The sequence below is a fragment of the Gymnoscopelus braueri genome (genome assembly GCF_963280865.1).
Source record: "Gymnoscopelus braueri genome assembly, chromosome: 9".
Lineage (NCBI taxonomy): Eukaryota > Metazoa > Chordata > Actinopteri > Myctophiformes > Myctophidae > Gymnoscopelus > Gymnoscopelus braueri.
Genome location: NC_137610.1, coordinates 8,872,763 through 8,895,148, shown reverse-complemented (window position 1 = coordinate 8,895,148; position 22,386 = coordinate 8,872,763). Strand labels below are relative to the sequence as shown.

The following is a 22,386-nucleotide window of genomic DNA, read 5'->3' as shown; positions in this document are numbered from 1 at the left end:
TGGCTTCATCAATGAAAAACTAAAATACACAAAGATTGAAAGACAGCACCTGGTCTACTAGAGGCAGCCTACTACAGTCCATACTGTATGTTGTTCATAGGAAAATAATGTCTTCTGTGATCTTGTCATTTAATTGTGATCTCAATGGGGAAAGAATTAACTTTCAGCCATGAAATTGTACTTTACACACTAACTTTCATGACAGGGACTGCACCAAGAGAAACGTGATGGCGTTGTGAGGACGGTACACTGTTATGGTGGTCTCTCACTCTTTTGCAAGCAACAGGTGCCCGATTACATTTTCTGCTGTGCTGAGTGCATTGCTAGATAGACAGACCTTAAGAACCATGTTTTTTTGCGAGCCATGTGGCTCAAAAGGTAGGTCAGGAGCTGAGCCATGTTCTTTCTGTCTAAGTCACAATAAAACAAATAAAGTAAAAATATATTAAAAACAAATCCAACTATCTCAATGAACAATATAGGAGCAGGAAGAAGCTAATGCTTATAATATCCTACCCCTTCATAACAGTTTTATATTCACACAAAATCTTATGAGGAAAATATATTAAAAAGAAAAACAAATAGAAGAACCAAAGCGTGAGGCAGCTTGGTGTGCATGTACACGCCCTGACGCTAGTATGTAATAGGGACTGTAACTCCCAATCCAACTATTGATGCTGAGTGCCAAGCAGGCATTGGGCAGTCTTTGATGTGACTCAACTAGGGATTGGACCACAACCTCCCAGTCTCAGGATGGACACTCTAACCCAGGGGTCTTCAACAGGGGGTCCAGGACATAGACATATAAAGGTAGACGCCTCCTCTGGCTCTGAGGCGTCTGTATGGCGGGCGCGCTTCCGCTTCCGGGGGGCCAGCTGCAAACTTCCCCGTGCGTCACAGAAGGGGGGCGTTGGGTAGGCCAATCAGAGGCAGGTGGGGGTGGGACAACTAGATTCTGACGAGTCCTGGAAAAGACGTGCTGTGTTTTGGCCAATAGTCAACGCGCTGTGATTGGCCAGTGCCCGTGCCCCCCGGAAATATGGCCGCCACCATACGAAACAGGTCGCTCCAACGAACTGCAGAGGCCAATCTAGGTTTCTATATCTTTGGTCCAGGAGACCAGGACCCCAGAGTTACTACAGGGGGGCCGCCAAATCTTTGTGTGATAAGATAATTGTTTTACATTAACCACTTGAACCCTACCATCTCTTTAGACAAAGATAGCCGATCTACAAGCTTGTAGGTCGGCTATTTTTGGCAAAGAGGTTTTGTGTAGAGGGGGAAAAAAGTTAAAGAACAGAATGAAAGGTCAAGTTTACTAAGTATTGAGGGTTTGAGTGTTTAAATGTTTGAAAATACACGTTAACAAAAAAACATTAATTTACACAACACTGATGACAGTGCTGTCAAACAAGTCTATGAAGCTATATGAAATCTATGAAAAAGTTTAAATCTGCAACACAATTTTATACAATATGTAATGGTGGGGGTCCCTGCTTCATCTCTCTCTCAGCTAGGGGGTCCTTGGGCTGAAAAACTTTGAAGACCCCTGCTATAACCACAAGGCCACTGAGTTGGTCCTGCATCTCTTCGGGGCAGGCTAATGATCATCCCCACCAAGTTTTATGAAAATGTGCCCATTAACCTCAAGTAGCTACTTTTTGCTAACAGACAAACAAACCAAATGAGGTGAAAACGTGCAGAAAGCGTGCACATTTTGTACCAAAAATAGCTTTAGGAAAAAAGCAGTAACACTATTATTTCTAATCACCTCATGTGAGATAGATCCTCCAAACTCTTCTCCTTCGGTTTGGGTCTGTTACAATACAGCTGTCACTGCATGCATTCATGTTGCATGATTGATAGCTGTCTATATTTTTAATAACAAGGTTGAGGATAGCAATTTTTTTTTTTTTTACATCTACTGCAACACGTTAGGAAAACCAGGAATGTAGTTATTTTAGCTTCAATCATTTCTTCATTAATGTCTGCATCATCTCACCTCATCTCACCTAATGTATCACTGCCAGGAAACACCATGGGGTCAACAAAATCAGTAAGGCTCATCCTCATGTGGAGCATGAATGTGTACATGGCAGTAGTTTTCAAAAATATATTGTTTGGGAGTGTTGGACAGACCAACTGAATGACCACCCTACTTAGAGTCCCTCTGCTAGCAGCGCCACATCCAGAGTCAAATTGGCTGCACAACGCACAGAGAAATATGTGAAAGCATTCATATGAACTAATTTAGTACGTACAGTAATGTAGCTCAGCTATACAGTACAGCTCCAACTGACTGTAATAGTTCAAAAAGTTCATGTTCATGAAAGAATATTAACAGTGTCCACATTTGTCTGTACAGATCATTTTTGCTGTTCTGGCACAACATAGTCACCTGCTTTGTGCTTGCTTGCTGAGTAAATGGATCACATGAGATAAAGTACATAGGAAATCTCAACCCATAACATAAGGGGTAGCTTAATTTCCCCCGCAATTAAAGTAAATCACTCAACACATTTGGAAGAGTGTCTCTTTCACAGTGAAAAGAAATTACCAAGGTGAATGAAAAATAAATTCTCATGAAAGTGTTTTAGATGCGCTGTAGAGGCGCAGGGTATAGCCACGGTATGAGCTAAGTTCATTTCAATTTGCAAGTTTCCGACAAGCTAATGGATGCAAGGAGTGGGTGTGTGTGTGTGTGTGTGTGTGCTTCTTTCTTTCTTTCTTTCTTTCTTTCTTTCTGCATTATCTCACCTCATCTCACCTAATGTATCACTGCCTGGCATGGGTACTACACTGCCATCAGTTGCAAAACTCTGCAGGGGGTCGTGCGGTCAGCTCAGAGTATCAGTGGATGTGGATCCTCCATCCAGGATATACTGGATCATTGTGTCAGTCAAGCAGTGGTGGAAGAAGTACTCACATAGTTTACTTAAGTAAAAGTAGCAATACCACAATATATAAATACTCTGTTATAAGTAAAAGGCCTGTGTTCAAAATGTTACTTGAGTAAAAGTACAAAAGTATTGGCATCAAAATATACTTAAAGTATCAAAAGTAAATGTACTAAAATGTTTGAAAATAGCAGCTCTACAAACTCACAACGCGTCGCATCATGTGAGCTTGTAGATCAGCTTTTTTCAAATAGCCTACAGTATAGGGCTGATCTTCAAAGTAACTAGCAACTAAAGTTTTCAAATAATTGTTGTGGAGAGAAAGTACAATATTTGCCTCTGAGATGTAGAGGAGTAGAAGTAAAAGTACTGAAAATTGAAAATACCTCAAAACTGTACTCAAGTACAGTACTTGAGTAAATGTACTTAGTTACTTTACACCACTGCAGTCAAGTCCGTAGGATTATAAATGGAAAGTTCCTTTTCACAGTAGTGCAACACCTGAATAAGATGAAGTTGAACCAATGGTTGACTGCTTTAACCATTATGTCTTCCTGTGTTTGGTTACTTATTGCACTTTTAAGTGCTTTGGAAAGCGATAACAGTGTTGCCCTTGAAAGCAATGATTATTTACTGTATCTGCAAGCGGCAGCCTCAGTCCTTATCTGGAGCAAGCTGGAATTCCATAGCATGATCATCTTAAATAAAAAACCCTGGGGCGCCGATAGCACAGTTGTTAAGGTGTGTAGGCTACCGCATAGGCTTTGATGCTTGGCAGTGAGTGCCTGGTTTGATTCCCGAGCCCAGCAGGCCTTTGCTGCATGTCCCTCCCCGACTATCTCTCCCTGTTTCCTGTCTCTCTTCATTGTACACTATTAATAAAGACAGAAATAGACCCCAAAAATATAAATAATAATAATAGATAAAGGCTGTATGCTGAATATAAAATGGCAGGCTCCTGGCTGATACTGCAGATGATATGACACGGTGGCCTAACGGTTATCTAATGAAACGCCTGAGGTAATGTGTACAGAAATAAATCTACATTGAATAATTTATCTATTTTCTGTGCCAACCTGTCCCCTCGCAGGTGTGGAGAAAAAACGGTCACGTACTTGCTCTGTGATGATGCCTTTTTATTTCCGTTCCACTTGGTTGGGAGCCGAGGAAGCGCTTCGTTGAATATTTAGTCATAGTGGGATCTCTCACCACGCTTCAAATTAGTGGATATGAAATATTCAAGGCTCCAGCTCTGGGGGAGTAGCCCAGGAGACGCAGCGGGAGCTGGGGCGAATGTTCGGGGTGATAAAGTTTCCCTTTTAGCTCATATCGTGCAGTGTTCCGCCGTACTTACCTTTCTCTAACGAGGTTGACACTGATGGATGCCCTTCACGCTTGTCAAGCATGTAATTATGGACCAGGCAGATGGAAATTAATTGCTGTTACTTATACCTTATGAGGGGAAAACACACTGTAACGTTGACTTTGAAGCCTCGTGCATTGCCCCCGGCAAAACTTTGCCCCATTTTGTCAGAACAAACAACAATGTGATGGAGGAAATGGTCCAGGTGGGGTATTTGGCTTAAACAATACATCACAAAATATTCTCATACATTGTGGGAACTTTTTATTTTTATTTTTTTGCAGGACAAAACAAATGCTAACTCAAATTGTAATACAGTTTGTCAGGGTTTTCAATCATCATCATGATCATCATCTGTCCACCATAGTCAAGATAAAAGACAAATCAGGCCTTTCACTCTAATTTACACACACACACACACACACACACACACACACACACACACACACACACACACACACACACACACACACACACACACACACACACACACACACACACACACACACACACACACACACACACATACATATATATATACATATATATCTTTTAGTTGGATGATCTTTCCAAGACATGTTCAGATTGGATGCCTAGTGTAGGTACCATCCAGATGCTTCTCAAATTCCCTCTTCGTTCCCCATGTTTCAGAACCATATAGGATGCTTTCAACGCAAGCTCTAAAGGCCAGACCGCACCAATGCAACTAGTCACAACTCCTTGCAATAAAGCAGTTTTAAGGCCAGTCCACACCAATGCAACTCCTTTCAACTGCCATTCGGGATAATGTTTGCAAGGAGCTGCAAGGAGTTGCATTGGTGTGGACTGGCCTAGGGGAAAGGAAATCTTATTGGTAGCTTTGGAAACCCCTGACTGACTGATTTTATGCGGCTTGTTGCAGGCTGTCTAGGCTTTCATAAAATCTTGGTTTAGGGTTCTAAATGCGCTCAGATTTAATTGAGAGAAAAGGGTGGTCTCAGACTGTAGGTTTTCTTCAGAGATTTGGCGGTCTTTGTATTGTTTTACACTGAATGTGTATGTGTTGAATAACTCCCAACTGTCTTATAGTTTTATTTATATGAACTTATTACTGCAGATGGCTCAAAAATTGGTGGGTGATGACTTGGATCTGGTCCTTGAGTCCCTCACACTGTATGTGATGTACAGTATGTATGTATGTATGTATGTATGTATGTATGTATGTATGTATGTATGTATGTATGTATGTATGTGAATGTGTGGTACTACCAAAATCAGTAAGGCTCATCCTCTGTGGAGCATGAATGTGTACATGGCAGTAGTTTTCAAAAATATATTGTTTGGGAGTGTTGGACAGACCAAATGAATGACCACCCTACTTAGAGTCCCTCTGCTAGCAGCGCCACATCCAGAGTCAAATTGGCTGCACAACGCACAGACAAATATGTGAAAGCATTCATATGAACTAATTTAATACGTACAGTAATGTACAGTAGCTCAGCTATACAGTACAGCTCCAACTGACTGTAATAGTTCAAAAAGTGCATTTTCATGAAAGAATATTAACAGTGTCCACATTTGTCTGTACAGATCATTTTTGCTGTTCTGGCACAACATAGTCACCTGCTTTGTGCTTGCTTGCTGAGTAAATGGATCACATGAGATAAAGTACATAGGAAATCTCAACCCATAACATAAGGGGTAGCTTAATTTCCCCCGCAATTAAAGTAAATCACTCAACACATTTGGAAGAGTGTCTCTTTCACAGTGAAAATAAATTACTGAGGCAAATGAAAAACAAATTCTCATGAAAGTGTTTTAGATGCGCTGTAGAGGCACAGGGTATAGCCACGGTATGAGCTAAGTTCATTTCAATTTGCAAGTTTCCGACAAGCTAATGGATGCAAGGAGTGTGTGTGTGTGCGTGCGCGTGTGTGTGTGTGTGTGTGTGTGTGTGTGTGTGTGTGTTTCTTTCTTTCTTTCTTTCTTTCTTTGTTGGGGGGCCCAACATGAGGGGGAGGGGGAGAGCTCAATACTTGCAGCATGACCCCAGCATGACTCAGATTGGAATTCTTATAAAGTGTAAAGAAGATCAGTTCAAGTATTGACGTTTTTCACCGCCAGCTATCATCTGCTCACATTCAGTAACCAACCTCAAGGTCCAGTACTATTCATTCGTGTTCATATTTCCAGCTTTGTTTGGCAATTAAATAGATAAGATTTCTGTGTGCTCCGTATGGTTTGGTGGAGAAAAGGTAGAGGAAATGAAAATCTTCAGCGATTTAAAAGCTTGTCGAGATTGGATGTTGTGGTAGCAAATTGAATCTTTGTGGAACAGAGGGGTAACCAACAGCCCCATCAGACTTGCCAGCCTCCTCTGCCTATTGCTTTCCTGTTTACTTCTCTTTGTCTACCTCTCTGCTGTATCATTCTTTCTCTCTCAATCGTCTTTGTCTTGTCCTCTCTCCATCACTGTGTGTCCCTCTCTTTTGTCTTGCTGTCTCTGTTTTTTTTTATCGTCTTATTTCATAAGACAGTGTCATGCAAAAGGTATTGCATCTACAAGCTCACAATCTACACGCAAAACTTATTACCCATAACTATTTCACCTGGGCCAAGAAAATAGCACGCCCAAAATATAGGGATGCCAGGTTGAAAGTGGTTAAGTCTGTCAGTGGGTTTTATAAATAGTTAAGTAACAAGAGCTTGTGACTACATTGGATCCATTGGAATACAGGTTACTTTTTATGTCTTCCGAAAAATAATGCTTTTGGACATACAAGGTTTCCGCCCGACAGAGGCTTTCTCACTCCATATTTTCTCTCTGTCACTCGCTCTCTCTCACCCCTATTTCTTTTCTTCTTTCTTCTTCGTCTTCCATTGCAAATGTGACGGGGCCACACTATCCATCATCTGTCAAATTTGAGAATATTGTCATGGCAACGACTCAAAAGTACAAATAAATAAGGACACATTTCCTGCACATTTTGTGCTTATTTTGCATACAGGGAATGTGCTTCAGAAAAAGAAAGAAATCCCATAAAGTGACAAGGGGCCCAGTCAGTCACCCATGTATGCCTTTTGAATACAACGTGGCACCGCCTCATCAATTTTTGATTGATTTATTCATCTATTCATGAATATAGCTTAGCTTGTCTCCAAAGTACACATGAATATCTAAAGTACACACAAATCCCCTGATGTATAATTGCCTCCCTTGTTGAATCAATAGTCAGCTTGCCTGTTACTCATCATCGCAGCCTCCTAATGCTTTTGGATTATCTGCAGTGTATAGGATAGCTGGAAGAAATGTATTGCTTTGTGCAGTACTTTTGCCCCTTAATGAAGTTGCTCCTGTTGGGAATAACACTTTCAAATTAGCATCAATAGTCAAGATCCTTGAGGCAAAATACATAATGACTTTAATCAGGCACACGGTATGGAGCATACTGAGGTGTTGATGGGTCGATTGAATCACTGAGTCCAAGCCGTCTCGGAGAATTGAGATCTATAGGCTGAATTGATCCAGTGCTGTAACCATACTCTCTGACTGCATCGCTTAGGGCAAAACTTAAAGTGTAGTTGAAGCTTGTCTTACATCATTCCTTAATTGTGCAACCAAAGAACAAAGTATCCACTCCAGTGTAGCAAGCCTACGTATCAGGGCTGTACGTATATATCTTGCATAAAATCAAAGCTGTCACATTGGAATTAGGTTTGAAATTATTCCACCCAGTCTTTAATAGATTTTGATTTATAATTGTGTCGTTGAGTAGTTTAATGGTGGATGGTTTGATGGATGGTGTGTCAACCACATGGGTTGCAGTGTCCCTGGTTTGAGACCTGTGGTGCATCTTCTTCCTTCTGTCTAGTCTGCCCACAGTTACCTGTGTCTCTACTATCCTATCTAAATAAAGCAAAATGAAAAACTGCCCCCCCTCCACCAATAATTGAGAAACCATGCTGCTGCATCTTCTCACCGGGTTTAAACCAAGGGGCTAGCATCTGGCTTGTAAAATTAGGCGATATATATACTGTAAGTGTGACAGTTCATACGAATGGCCTGTAGTCTCGCTGTTTCACCGCTGTTTCACCGCTGTTTCACCGCTGTTTCACCGCTGTTTCACCGCTGTTTCACCACTGTTTCACCGCTACTGGATGCAGAAGCAATTAGGCACTATTCAAGTGGATGGGTTTTTGGCCGAACTTTAGACTTGATTTTATTACTTGAATAAACATTGTCATAAATACTATACGCTTCCAGTCGCTAGTTTAAAGTCTTCTTTCAATCACCATGATATGCGTTTTGGTAAATTATGGTCCCATTTATTTTAAAATTTATGATAAAGTAGGGTATGTTTCTAGGGTTTCTGCTGGTTCTACCGAGTGAAGACCCGCCCTCGCTGCGGTTTCAGCCAATAGCATTAATGTCCGTTAGCATTTCGGACCGGATATCAACCGGATATAGAAAGATGGCGGATTCGAAATCGCTGCAAAATAGGCTTCATTTACTGTCTGTAGAAACCAATCTACAGTCTCAATACGGTCTATAGTTTGAACACAGAACTGTTTAGGCCTTCAGAAACCTCGAGGCATCTCCTTTTTTAAGACAGGAATCTGATTGAATAGTCAGACATTGAAATAAATTGATACGTTAAAGTTTAATGTTTAATGCTTTTTATTTTGTATTCTATAAAACATTTGACTAATTTTAATGTGTGAAATCCTTCACACATTCACTTCCCTGTGTAGCTTAAAGGTGCAAATGTTTCAGTCAAGTTTACTTGATCCTCAGTGCAACCAGGCCTATCTTAACGCTTTGCACAATAATGTAAGAAGAATATGATCTTGCGAGGGGTTTTGAATAGTTTGTTGGAGTCTGGTGTCAGGCATTTTTAAGCCCATTTGTGAAGCAACCACTACACGAAAAAGTAAAGGCATGGTGAGTCACTTTAGATTTGTGTGACTATACGCAGTATGCACCCAATACAAGGACTAAGGACAAGGTAACGGCATAGTGAGTCACATTTGATACGTTCTTTCTTTGCATTTACACTTCTGACTTTGAGTTCATTCACATGATTTGCAAGCTGCTGACACACACAGTTTCGTCAGGAACAGTCTTGGTTGGTCAGGTCACATCGGTTATTTTGATTGTAGCATTGATTAAATGGTGTCATGTATGTTACCCATGTAGGCCGGATTCAAAAGGCTAAACTAACATGCCCTGTCTGCCTTATGTGACATGTGTTGAACTTGACAATGAAATAACTACTTGAACTAGTGATAGGATGGTATGATGAAATCCCAAAATCGTATTTTCCACATGTTTTAAGCAGTGCATCCAACACTGTTCCCAAACAAGATATCTTGAAAACTAATGACTCGATTGCCATGGAATTTGCTGTGCACCTTCATGCTCCCAGGAGGTGATTTTGGTGACCCCATGAACTCTCCTCTAATACCACCCTCAGGCCAATATTTCCACTTGCACACAAGATATCTCAAAATGTAACGGGCAGATTTCCATGAGTGCCTTTTGCTGAGTGCGTTCATCATGCTCCCGAGAGGATGAACCCAAACCATTTGAGTTTGATTGATTGATTGATTGAATACTTTATATAGAAGTTTGCAGAAGAAAGCACATGAAAGTACAGTTCAAATACAAGGTCAAATTTAAATTGGATTAAAAAAGAAAACAAGAAAGCCAATGGCGTGTTTCAATTGGGGTCCTTTTGTACTCAATTCTCCATGACGTTTTCTTTAGTGCCACACTCTGGCCAAAATTGATTTATTTTTGTCATTTTTAGTCACACTATAGTGAGAGCTCAGGGCACTAAGAATGTCAGTGTCATTCGGTTCAAACCGCTTTGGTACATAGTCCATGAGCCAGAGCCCCAAAATTGAGCAAAAATTATCGAAAGAGTGGGCAAAACCAAACCTATATTAAATTGTTCATAGGGTCAATACGAGTAAATAAATATATGATAACCTCTCCACAGGAGCAGCTTTTTCATGGTTATCACACATTTTGTTATTTTCCCCATACGTACATGACAGGTGAAAAAATGACAAAATTTAAAAAAGAGTTATCATAATGAAACTTCCTGAGTTGATTACTTACATGAAGACAATGATTTATCGTATTACAAGTTTTCTGAAATTGTATATTTAAATATGCAAATTAGGCATTTAGTCCATGAGCCAGAGCCCCAAAATTGAGCAGATATTGAATATTCCCTCGTTAAAAACCTTTGAATCCAACATCTTAACAAAATGAAATAAGTATGTTGACTCTGGCTTTGTCCAATGTTGATTCTGGAAAGTTATGCAAATTTGTTTTCCTATGCCTAATTTGCATATTTAAATATACAATTTCAGAAAACTTGTAATACGATAAATCATTGTCTTCATGTAAGTAATCAACTCAGGAAGTTTCATTATGATAACTCTTTTTTAAATTTTGTCATTTTTTCACCTGTCATGTAGTATGGGGAAAATAACAAAATGTGTGATAACCATGAAAAAGCTGCTCCTGTGGAAAGGTTATCATATATTTATTTACTCGTATTGACCCTATGAACAATTTAATATAGGTTTGGTTTTGCCCACTCTTTCGATAATTTTTGCTCAATTTTGGGGCTCTGGCTCATGGACTAACAGTTGGGTGTAAGGAGCAGCATGGCCCCGAAGGTGAGCTAGCATAGCTCGGTCTTGCATTATACAGCAGTGTTGAAGTTTGATCATCAGTTTTAATGTAACACCTGTGCACCAGCATTTGTTTGCGAGCAAGGTTAAGTCATTGCAACACAACCAGTGGTGGAAAAAGTACTCAATTTTTTTACTTAAGTAAAAGTATCAATTCTGCAATATAGAAATACTCTGTTACAAGTAAAAGTCCGGAATTCAAAATGTGCTTGAGTAAAAGTACAAAAGTATTAGCATCAAAATGTACTTAAAGTACGAAAAGTAAAAGTACTCCTTATGCACAATGTCCCATCTCAAGTTCTCAAATGTATAAAAATCTTATGAAAATAGCAGATCTACAAACTCACAATGCGTTGCATCAACGCATTGAGCTTGTAGATCTGCTATTTTCAAATTGCCAAAATGTATATAGGGCTGAAGTGGTTAATGTATGTTTTGTAATATTAATCAAAATCTACAGTAACTAGTAACTAAAGTTTTCAAATAATTGTAGTTGTAGAGTAAAAGTACAATATTTGGATCCGAGATGTAGTGGGGTAGAAGTAAAAGTACTGAAAATCTGAATTACTCCAGTAAAGAAAAAATACCAAAAAATTGTACTTGAGTAAATGTACGTAGTTACTTTCTACCACTGAACACAACCGAGTTACTGTACACCATGTTGTGAGCCACGGCATGTCTCTGAATGATTTAAAGAGTTCCGTTGTTTAGCTGCTCATATGAGGACGCCGATAAACATGACAACACTCTGAGAGAGCACTCTGGCACACCATGAAAAGCTTCACTACAAGTGTTGGTGTTACATGGCTATTAATATATTCATTCATATATATATGAATCACAGATTCATTAGACGATATAGATATCGTCTGATGAATATTATAATATATTACATGACAACATGGTTGCACGAATGGATGTGTTTATTATTTACATGAAGACATTGAAAGGAAATTGAAAATAAGATGAGCTGACTCTTGGCCCTTCAAGAAATGGGTTAGGTGGCCTATAGTCAAAACGGACCATTTTCAAACATTAAGGATGAGCTTTTGGTCTTCAATTAGGCTACTATAGTTGCCTAGTTCCTACTATACTGCTGTTGGAAGATTAATATTAGCCTGTGTTGTCCAATTGAGACATATAAACAGATAATGTAATTACCTTTTAGGCCTATTGCCTATAATAGGCCAGTGGTTCTCAAACGTTTTCATGTCAAGGACCCCCAAATTGACATATGGCCGCGGACCCCCATCCCCCAGAAGAGACGATTTGTGTACAAAAAAAAAAAAAGTTAAAAATGTTCCAAATACTTTCAAGATTGAGCTTGTACATCTGCTATGTTTAAATAGCCACAGTAACAAATTATGCTGGGGACCCCCAGGAAGCCCCCCAAGGACCTCTGGGGGTCCCCGGACTCCACTTTGAGAACCAATGGTATTTAGGCTACCATAGCATTTAAATAGTGTGTTTTGGGAGTTACAAAACCCTTCAAGAGTATTGGGGGGAGAGATGATCCCAGAAGAGGTGGTGGGCACACAGGCGTGGAGAAAGAGACAGAGAGAGGGTGGCAGAGATGGGAAGAGAGAGAGAGAGAGAGAGAGAGAGAGAGAGAGGGGGGGGGGGGAGAGAGAGAGGGAGAGAGGGGGGAGAGAGAGAGAGAGAGAGAGAGAGAGAGAGAGAGAGAGAGTGAGAGGGGGGAGAGAGAGAGAGAGGGAGAGAGGGAGAGAGAGAGAGAGAGAGAGAGAGAGAGAAAGAGAGTGAGTGGGAGGAGGAGGATCGGACTATAGCTAGACAGGCAGATAGATAGATAGAGGAAAGGATAGAGAGGACAGGAGGATGCAAGGTGTTTTAGGCTCATTCTAATCCGATCCGACTCAGACTCCGTCATGATGATGAGCAGGTGAAATAAATGCGGCAAAAGACGACCAGAGGTCCTTCTGTTTATGCACGATTTGCACAGGTATGTAGGCGTTATTTATTTCACTGCACTTCTCTCGTTGATTCATTGTCATTCTCTCGTTGCCTGTTAATTGATTTCGATCAAACTACTTGTTCCCGAGTTTGTGTAGTTTGGTCACTCTCTCTCTCTCTCTCTCTCTCTCTCTCTCTCTCTCTCTCTCTCTCGGCGCATCATCTCTAGTGTGCTCAATGCGAGGAATGGGACGTGAGAGTGGTGAGTGAGTTAGTAAGAACTCAATTGATTTACAGCTACCTGTCAATAAGTGAGAGAAAATCCACTTTAAAACGGCTGTTTTCAATACACCTAATTTCTTCACTCATCAGCATTTTAAAACAGTCAAGATAATAGATCAATGATACGCAGGCTAGTCTTTCCCTAAAGCTGCATAAAAGTGAGCACTTATGTTGAGTGCATGTCTGACAAACCACTTGATCACTCACCATCCATCCGTGCCATTTGGTTTGTTGAAAACACCTTGGCTGCTGCTACATGCTGGCGCTGTGCAGATATTGTCTCCGCCAGGCCGAAGGCGTGGCAGAGACTTTGTTTTGCACCCTGTCCGTCCGTCTTTGTATCTGTCTGTCTGTCTGTCTGTCTGTCTGTCTGTCTGTCTGTCTGTGAACAGCTAATCTCCGGCACCGTTGGCCCGATGGCAGCTAAACTGTGTACACACACTCCCTGGATGCCAGAGCAGAACCTCTGCCCCACATTTTTCAGATCATCCTGTTATAGCGCCACCAGTAGGCCGATATTTGCACAAAAAAAAATGTATATTACTCCTACAGATTTTAGTTTATCACGCAAATCGGTACACAGTATCTCTCTATAGCCATGTGATCAAGACGGATCTGTCAGATTTTTCATATTCCATCCTGATTGGCTAAGATTGGCTTCCAAAGTTTGCAGGAGTCAGAGGAGTGGTCAGTTTTTAACAAAATACCTCAAATTATGAACGCAGCATGCGGTTTCCGTGAGATTTTGCACGCAAATTCCCACTAGGCCGAGGAAGAAATGCCACAGATTTTTTTCAAATCAGCTTCATGGTGGTAATATAACAGCTTGATTCGTGTTTTTACCTATAACTGCACTGATCTACATGAATCTTTGCACGCACACTCCCCAGAGGCCAAGGAAAAACCTATGCCCTGCATTTTTCACATCTGCCTTTTATAGCGCCACCAGGAGGCCGATTTTGGTAAAATATCTTTCTTTATATTACTCCTTCAGATTTTGTCCGAAAATCACGCAAATCGTTACACAGTATGTCTATAGTCATATGATCAAGGAAATGACATCCTTTTCACATTGGCCTATTATAGTGCCACCAGGGGACCTGACCTGGCGGAGACCCCTCCTCCGAGGAGCACTTTTTCTAGTTAGACTTTTTAAGCATTAAAGTTCAGAAAGTCACATTTTATCAGATCTGTGTCCTGGTTTAGCTGGGTGACAGCTCATCATAGCTTTCATCAGGGGGTCTAAAATCCACCGACCAACTGCTGCAGCTCAGCTAACCTGTCCTGCACTCCCGTCCCCATCCTCTTTCTCCTCTCTCTCCCTGACTGTCTTTCATTTCGCCTTTCCCTCATCTGTCTTTCTCCTCCAGAGTCCAGACAGTCCCTCTCTCTCCCCGTCTATCTTGTCTCTCTGCATCTTCCCCCCTTCCTCTCTCTTAAAGCCTGCATGCTCCGTCGTGGGACGGCGCCGAAAATCGTCAATCTACAAGCCCCTACAAGTGCCGATCTACGAGCTTGTAGATCTGCGATTTTCAGCGCTCGACACCGTCCCACGACAAAGTATTGTCCCAGGCAGCACGCACGGCACGGCGCACTTTTCATCTCCGCTGGATTGAGAGTGATTTACCATCGCTCGTCCCGTCAGCCTGGGTGTGTTTGTGTGGGGTTTGACCTATAATGGGACCTAATGGCATCATATGTTAACAGGCCACAGGGATGCTGTCAAACGGGTACAGATTTGAGATGCGCTCACCGGGCCTGTCTGCTTATAATGTCCCTGCTTGTTATTAATGTTAGCTCCTGGTGTGACCCCCCCCCCCATCACAACCATCCACCGGCTGAGAATTAATAGACCTGTTAAAATTAAAAAGTACTTTCATTGCATGCTCGATTTACAGTCAGTGATGACGATCGCTCCCTCTTTTTTTCTGTGTATAGGCCTAGTCTAGGACAACCTGAGAGAAACTGTTTTATTTTATTTTTTGGCCAGCCCCAAGGTTCATCAACATTGGCCTTGATTGAATATACAATCTTTTTTATTGCCCCCCTTTTTTATTGCCCCCCCCTGTGTGTGTGTGTGTGTGTGTGTGTGTGTGTGTGTGTGTGCGTGTGCGCACGCACATGTGTGCATGCATGCATGTGTTTGTTTGGCTGGAAGCTATATCAGTGGGAATAGAGTTACTGGTTTATCAACGCATCTGTTGCAATTTGTTCATCAAGACACTGTTACTGTTACCAGGGCCGCACCAAGGGTAGTGCGAACTGTGCGGCCGCACAGGGCCCCGCGCTTGGGGGAGCCCCACAAAAAAAAAAAAAAAAAAAAATGTAATGAACAGAATCACATTTATTAAGAGTTATAAAAAGAAATAACCGCAAATAACCACCAAAAACTCGGAAATATCCGCCCAAAACCGCCAAAAAATCGCATACCAGTGATTAAAATATACGCACAGTATAAAAGTCTATATATCAATGTGTGGCTTAAGTGATCAGAATAGTTAGAGCAGTTATATGTGTAAATAGCAGGATATAAACATGAGCCACTATAAAAATGTCAAAACATCATAGGCCGTAGCTATAAATCAAAGGTCCTCTATTCTAGATTTATGTATTAGTTCCCCCTTTTTACTCTTCTAAACTCCTACATTTATGCAGTTTTCTACAGACACATTTATTATACTTCTAGACTTTAATTCTAATTTTCCTTACACTATCCACAGGATATCACAATATTTCCCTTATGTTAATTAAGCTGGGCCTCAATGTACAACATTTGCTGGGATGTTAGAGGAGTTGGTTGGTGGTGGTTTAGTGCAGTTCAGAGGCGGTTCTAGGGGGTGGCCTCGGGTGGCACAGTACCAGCCCAGGTGCCTCCCCATTACATCACTTTGTACATTCACAATCTGCTCCAAGAGCTCTGGAATGCACCCGGGCCGCGGGATGCTCTTTCTTGGTCGTTCGGACTTGAATGCTCGAAGCTTCACCGAATCACAAATTCAAAGCACTGACTAACCGGTTTTCTAAGCGTCTTAGCATTAAGTGACAAGACAAGAGTCTTGTATTGTTGTCACAAGACTAGTGGTGGGAAAAAACGTTCATTTCAGTGAACAAGCGATTTTGTTCACGTTCATGGCAATGATTCGTTCACGTTTTCATTCAGTAGTGCTTCCGGTCCCGGCGGAGCGCATAGGCTACTATATGCATGCAATGTGTGCATCTGATCCCACTTTTCCCACATTCACGATCTAATTGCACCATCTTTTTTGTAATATAATAATGTGTAGAAGTAATAAATAACTACAATATATAATGTAAAGTTATTTTTATTATTTCCACAAGTGCATGAACGAAATCGTGAACGTAGCGTGAACGGGTTCGAGGATATTAGCGAATGGTTTTCTTTTTTTCTCTCTCTCAATTATTCATTATCACGGGGACGCAGGGGTTAACCGGTAGAGTTGGCAGTTAATTCTGTTTCTAGCCTAACATCTCATGATGACATATCTTGAAATGTCAACATCTCTCTTTTTTTTTTAAACGCCCACTCATACAGTACAAGACAGCTGTGTGTGCACTGCAGTGTGTTGCGGTGCAAGCCCCTTCATTCAGTGTGCTTGCCTTTCTCTTTTCTCTCTCTCACCCACTCTCTCTAGGCCGTGCTTAGACGAGCCCTCCATTGTCGCCTCCAGTATCATCCCGTTCTCCATACATCTGGCCAGCTCGTCGGTACTTTGTGCTCCTGCATCTTTCTTGAGTATGTCCACGTATGTTAATGTGGGACGTCTTCGTGACGGGTGCCCGTGTGTTGGTTCTCACATCACCAATTTGCTGGCTGGCAGTTCTTGATGTCTTTGGCAGTGTCCTGCTAGTCTCATTCTCCTGGCTGCTATTTTCTCGCTCACCCTTGGTATTCCCTCATACAGATTCTTGTTGGAAACATGGTCAGTCTTGCTGATGTTAAGAACTACACGCAACATTCTGATGTAGCACCCGTCTAGAGACTTCTGCAGGGTTGGTTTCAGGGTCCAGCATGCGCTGCCATATAGGAGAACAGACTCTAGATAAAAGAAGCTGAGTTTGATTTGTCGGGGGAGGTTGGAGTTCCATACACTGGCTATGCGGTTCAGGGCCCTAAATGCAAGTGCCTTCCCCACTTTCAGATCTTGCTCATTTGAGTTGACCCATGAGCCCTGGTATTTCCTTGACTTCCTTCAGAGCAGTAAATCCTGTTGTTGTTATAGGTGGATGTTCCAATAGTATGTCTAGTTGATTACCTCGGTTTTATTGGCATTTAGCCGAAGGCCAACCGTGGCACACTCTGATTCAACTCTGTTCAGGAGCTCCTGTGCTTGTTCCATGTGGTCGGAGAGGAGGCTGATGTCGTCCGCGTAGAAATCGCAGTTATTTAAGACCTCTGGGCACTTTTGCCCTCTCTCAGTGTGGCTTTCGCCCTGGCAAACTCACTGGCTGTGAAGGGACTATCATCAATGTTGAGGTTCTGGAGGAATGCTGGAGAATCTTCCTCAGCTCCATCTGCTGTTGTGCCCAGCAGCCTTCGGAAGTGGTTGAACCAGGTCGTCACCCTCTCCTCTGGGTTGTGTCCTTCAACCTGTCCCTCCTTAGTCAGAATCAGAATCAGAAAGAAAGACAAAAGTCATTGCGTTGTACATGGGATTAAGGTGTACGAGGCTATCCCCAATCCCCATAAATAAAAAAACTAAAGAAAGAAAATATGATTGTGAAGATATATTTTATGTTCCTATATATTTCAAATGCATTTCATGTAATATCCAATAATTACATATAGGATCAGAATCCCCCTCAGCAAGACAGTAAAATGGAAATGGTCAAGGAAACACATTTGTAATCGAACTGAGAACAACAACAGTTGAAGGGCTAATCAAAACAGAAATATGCAATTGAAAATATGACCATTTGTGTATGAGCAGGCTTATCAGTCCATTTAAAACAGACGGGGAGAGAAATCAAACATCTACCTGCAAGTAGCATGGTTTCTGTTTGTTTGTCAACTTCAACAGCAGATTGCCTCTCCTTGATAAAAAAAAAAAAAAAGTGTGGAAATCATGGAAGGTGGGTGGACAGCCTACTTTTAAAAGGAGAAAGCAATGGAGCGTTTGCAACATGGCCATCTGCTTGTATAACTGTAGTTTTTTATCAAGACTCTTGGCTCAGAGAGAATGGTCTCTCTCTCGCTCTCTCTCCCTCTCCCACACTCACAATTTGGCATATTGAGAGAGCAGGAACACAGCAGAACATGCTAGTTATCACCTATCCCTGCCAAGCTGTTTGAAGTATGACAATGAATACAACATGTTAAAACAGATGCTGTATAAATAAACCACAGGGATCATTTCTTTATCTAAATAAATGGTTCCATACAGAAAATAAAAAGGGCTATATTTTGACCCTAAAGAGTTTCACATGGAATCTTTCTGTTAAGTGAATTTCCTCTTAGTTTATTATTTCGAATGATGTACAAATTCCGCTGTTAATACTAGAAGTGATTATTCACTCCACCCCGAGGATGTAATGACTGCTAGCTGTAGATTGGTCCCCAACTCTGGTCCTGGAAAGCCAGACTACTTCAAATTCTCTATTCTACTAGTTAATTGCTAAATCACTTCGTGTTCAGACAGAATGAAAAACAGAAGTTGTCTGGCATGACTGTGAGGGACTTGGAAGTTATCCAAAAAGGAAATTCACAGGTTTTACCTTTACAGGATCAAATATCTCAGACTGTGAGTGATACTTGTAGCCTATATGCGATCAAAATGTAACCTATTTGAAAATAACACCTTTTAAAATATGATTTCTGTTGTTTCCTTTTCTTAAGGCTGTCACTGTTGACCGTGAATTCATGCCAGCCTTCAGAGCCAGGATAATAGAGCATTCTATAAACAAGAAAGACAACGTCAGACTGGTAAGATTGTAAGAATGCGAAATTATGTTTTATTTTAAGCGTGCTTCGTGGATCCAAAAGTTGGCTGTGAAATGTTCTGACAGCATTGCCATATACAGCTACTGATAAACAAGGGCAATCATGAATCCTTGTTTTCCCCTTGTCTATCAAAACACTTCACAAGCACCCAACAGATGATTGCGGCCAAAATGACACAAACTAACTACCATGACTGTCTTTGTTTATTATGCCATGTGAAGAGCTAGATAGTTGTATATTTGATTGCTACTTTTTGCATGAATACAGCTCGTTGTAACGACAATTCAGCTGAAATGGGAGGGGTGTGCAGATTTTAAAGCACGATAATCTAAGGAGGTCGGGGAAGGGAGCTCAAAGTCTGAGGATTTTGACATGTTTTAGAAAGGAAGGGGAAAAAAACAACATGGCTGGTTGGCCTGTGCAGATGTTGGTCGGTGGTAATACTGTATGTCTCAAAGCACCAATGTATGTCTCAAAGAATCCTTCATACAGTACAGTGCATAGTTTCATGCCTTGTTGTGAAAAATATCACAAATTTCTGACCTTTAACCCATTCAAACCGGGAACACATCTGTGTAACCACTTTAAGCATTTTATACTTTGGCTAATTCCAAAATAGCAGATATACAAGCTCATAGCGCGGCACCGAGTGCCGCGCTATGAGCTTATAGATCTGCTATTTTTGAAAAATCTTGAAAATGTGTGCAAATCTTAGAATATATATATTTTTTAAAGCAAACATTTTTAACTCAAAGCTTTGCTTCTGGGGGGTCCTGTAACATATTTTGAGATGGGGGTCCGCGGCCAAATACATAACATTTTTGGGGGTCCTTGACATGAACAAGATTGAGAACCACTGATATAGAAACATTTTTGGAATCGGCTTCAAGTCTCAATGGGTTAATTGAGAAACGATGCGATGCGAGAGTGCGGACTAGTCATCACCAACTTGGGACTCCTGGATTGCTGCCCTCCACTGCCCCCTGTCTAGCATCAGGGTCTTGAGCTCCTTACTGTAGGACCGGCGACCCTCGGACCTCGGAGCTGCAGTGGCTCCCAGAGGTCTGATGCGAAGGCCCATGTTCAGTGGATACGAGTACGACTTGGCATCGATCTGACCAACCACTGCCCCACTGCCTTGTGGGTAAGTCTGGAAAGACAAAGGCTGAGGATCACACCCTGAAAGAAAGGGCGGCGAGAGGACCGGCGACCCTTGCCTGTATTTAGCTTGGAGTGGAAACTATGAATTGCTACACCCAAAACACAAACTCTATAATTGAGAAACATTATTATTTAACATTGTGTGCTGACATAATAGCCAAGAAAACCTCAGGTTCCACAGTTAAATTAGATCATCACTGGCTTAGAGCTATGTTAAAGGCTGACTTTTAATTGATTGCGACATGTAGCATCTTTAGTATGCTATGCTTAATTTAGCTGTGACTCATCGTCGAAATTCAACATCGAGCAACAATCAGCCCCAATAATCAACTTTGTGCTGTCCTTTCCAATGCGTGGATAAGGAGATAACTCTTAGGGGTTTATCTCCCCACAAATCTTAAAAAGTATTTCTGCTATAGGCTGCTGTTGTATAACAGAATAGAGGGGAATTGATGAAATATACCAAAATAAAGCAGCTCAATGTAATATTGCACCAGTGGTTTTGCCAATGGCTTTTACATACATTTGCAGATGTTGCTGTTATCTGTGTCTGAAAAGTGTTGTATTCTCAATGTGCCTCTAACTGATAGCTACTCAAAGAGGCTTTCGTATTTATGTACTGTAGCAGCAACGGTTGTAAATTGATTATGTCAAAGATCTACAATGGCGAAAAAGCTTCCCTTACCTGTGAGTGTATTAAGTGTTTGCATTTAATAGAAAAAAAACACCAGTCTTCCCAGAACAGTAGCGCTATCAAGACAGCAGTATCACAAAGGTACTCTTTTTTTGTGTGAAATCAAGTTTCACTTAAGCTTGTGAAATGTATTATTCAGGAGAACTAAAGCTTTCTAAATGACAGCGACTTTGGACTCTTAAAACATTTATAGAAGTCAGTCTGTCTGCTGGAGGGAGACGGAGATATGGGTAACAATTAAAGATTCATCTTAACAGCTGTTAAGCCTTAACAGCCAGTGCATATCACAGTCCAACTCATGTTCTACTCAACCTGGAAAACACACATAACTGTACTTTCTTGAATAATTTTTCTCTTAACATTTTAGAGCAGTTTTGTTCATTTTATTTACCAATGATAGAACACAGACAAGATGATTAATAAAAACGGTGTAAGCAGTCATACAAATGGAGGGGCAAGAAAACAATTAGTGCTACGAAGTAACCAGGCTAGCACATTAACATCAACCTATAGCATCCATTGAAATAACATAATTACAATAGCATAATGTGGACAAGCAAACAGCTTCAGTGATGTGCAAGCTCACACCTCATACCTCATTAATAGTTCACACATTAAAATGAACAAGTGTTTGTTTATATACTTATATCAAAACACAAAGGGAACTCTGTCTAACAGTCAACCATCTCATGCAGTCATGCATGTCTTTTGCATTAGTTCTGTAAGAGCAATGTAAAGCACAACGTGCTGCTTTATTGTGAACGACTTGTAATTTCATCATATCCTTCATTGAAGCACTGGACCAAATTACAAAACAATAATCGAGCTGTGACGGAACTAAAGCATTTAAGACCTGTTTGATGACATCTGGTGGCATACCTTTTGAAATTCTTCATCTTGTAATTGATTCATCCTCACACTAATATCAATATTATGATGAGACCATCATAGTGTCATTAAATTAAGTGATAACCAGAACTTAGTGATAACCAGAAGTCTCTTACTGATCAACAGTGAGTTGAATATGTTCAACTCACTGTTGATATGTTCAGGTCACTGGTCAACACTGAACAGCATATATCGATCTAAAGTAACCAACATACATCTGGCTTGCTGTGTGTGTGTGTGTGTGTGTGTGTGTGTGTGTGTGTGTGTGTGTGGTGTGGTGTGTGGTGTGTGGTGTGTGTGTGTGTGTGTGTGTGTGTGTGCGTGCGTGCGTGCGTGCGTGCGTGCGTGCGTGCGTGCGTGCGTGCGTGCGTGCGTGCGTGCGTGCGTGCGTGCGTGCGTGCGTGCATTTCACAGCTGGGGAGCAAGGAGGAGGGATAACATTCTAGCTCACTTGGAGCACTTGCTAGTGGCTAGGGTGTCATACGGGACATGACAGGAGGGGCAGACAGACGTCCTGTGATTATGTGGGAAACGGTGTAGGCCT

At 41.3% G+C, this 22,386-nt stretch overlaps 1 protein-coding gene across 1 annotated transcript in view; it reads left to right on the top strand.

The window, feature by feature from the left end:
* Nucleotides 1-13,093: 13,093 nt before the first annotated feature.
* LOC308092161 (alpha-1,3-mannosyl-glycoprotein 4-beta-N-acetylglucosaminyltransferase C-like) overlaps nt 13,094-22,386 on the top strand; it is a gene marked incomplete at its 3' end in the record, with an annotated part of 46,698 nt that continues 37,405 nt past the window's right edge. The window contains exons 1-2 of the mRNA XM_080438014.1: nt 13,094-13,120; nt 18,995-19,081. The remainder of the gene's footprint in view (nt 13,121-18,994; nt 19,082-22,386) is intronic.